General features: G+C 36.9%; 1 long non-coding RNA gene across 1 annotated transcript in view; it reads left to right on the top strand.

Moving 5' to 3' along the window:
• Positions 1-290: 290 nt before the first annotated feature.
• LOC115071736 overlaps positions 291-1,266 on the top strand; it is a 21,363-nt gene continuing 20,387 nt past the window's right edge. Inside the window, exon 1 of the long non-coding RNA XR_003850818.1 lies at positions 291-369. This is a non-coding gene — a long non-coding RNA (uncharacterized LOC115071736). The remainder of the gene's footprint in view (positions 370-1,266) is intronic.

Here is a 1,266-nt window from a genome sequence, read left to right on the forward strand (position 1 = left end):
ATGAAAGCACATAAATTAATAAATCGATGGCACCTTCTATCTAAAAGCCAAACACATTCAGGAAAAGCTTTAAAACAATAACAAGTTACATATTTGTTGTGTATTATGGCCAAGCAGCACTACTGTCTTGCTGCTGACAACTTAAGTCTAAGCAAAGAGTGGGTGGGTGCCGGAGCACACTAGAAGGCAGGAAGTGAAAGGAAGTCCAAATTAAAACTGGAATGCTTTAGCTCCCACTTTCCTTTGCTTAAATCTGAGGACACTTACAATCTGCAAAGCCTGTCAGGAGAGTTTGTCACTTGCAGAAAGAATCCTGTGCTGTTTCTTCTAATCTGATCAAAAAGAAGACCAAGCTATAAACAACTAAAGGTATGGAAAAGTGGGTGGATTTTCTTACAAGAAAGAGTCAGATAAGAAAACCCAAAATTCTGGGAAATAACTCTGCTAAAACTCTGATTTAGCCTGTTACATATCTGAGGCAGGTAGCAAGCAATTTAGCTTATGATCAAATGACTCCAGAGACATTTCAGCTGTCAAAAATTGTGTAGTCCAGTCCACTAAGTTAAAGGCTTGGTAAGTAAAAACTTCAAAATTTTCAGGGAAAAGCCTCATAGCACAGAGACTCTACAATATGATATTCCCAATGTCCAAGACAGCCAAATTACTCAGCACACAATGATTCAGGAATATTAGCTCTTTTTCAATGAACTTAGAAGTCACTCCCACATGACGGGGATGTTTGAATGAACAAAAAATTTAAGCAGACACAGACGTATGCCATGGGGACGAAGGAAGATATGCTTACAATGAATTAAAATACAGAAATATCACAACAAAAAGAAATATAAGTAAATCTTAGAATTAAGAAATACAGTATCTCAAATAAAAGAAATTGATGGGTGGTATTAAACAATAATAAGGATAATGGAGATTTATCAAAATAAATCAAAGGGATTTTGTTCATGTGGAGGTATACACAGAGGCCAAGAGATTAGAATGGGATCCATAACAGGAAAAAAAGGTTTTTAGGGAGAGAGGTAGGGAGGTATTAGAACAGCAGGTGTTAAGGTAGTGGAAGATTTGGGGAAAGCAGGGTTTAATGGGAATGTCTCAAAAAGATGAAAAAAAAAAAAAACTTTGATGCAGAGGTTTACTTAGCCTGGGTTCAATCCCCAACATTGGAAAGTATTAATAGAGATTACACAGTGTGAAAACCAGAAAGAGAAAGAGAGAGAGAGAGAGAGAGAGAGAGAGAGAGAGAGAGAG

The sequence above is a fragment of the Nannospalax galili genome, unplaced genomic scaffold, assembly GCF_000622305.1.
Source record: "Nannospalax galili isolate Female #2095 unplaced genomic scaffold, S.galili_v1.0 scaffold541, whole genome shotgun sequence".
NCBI classification, from domain to species: Eukaryota; Metazoa; Chordata; class Mammalia; order Rodentia; family Spalacidae; genus Nannospalax; species Nannospalax galili.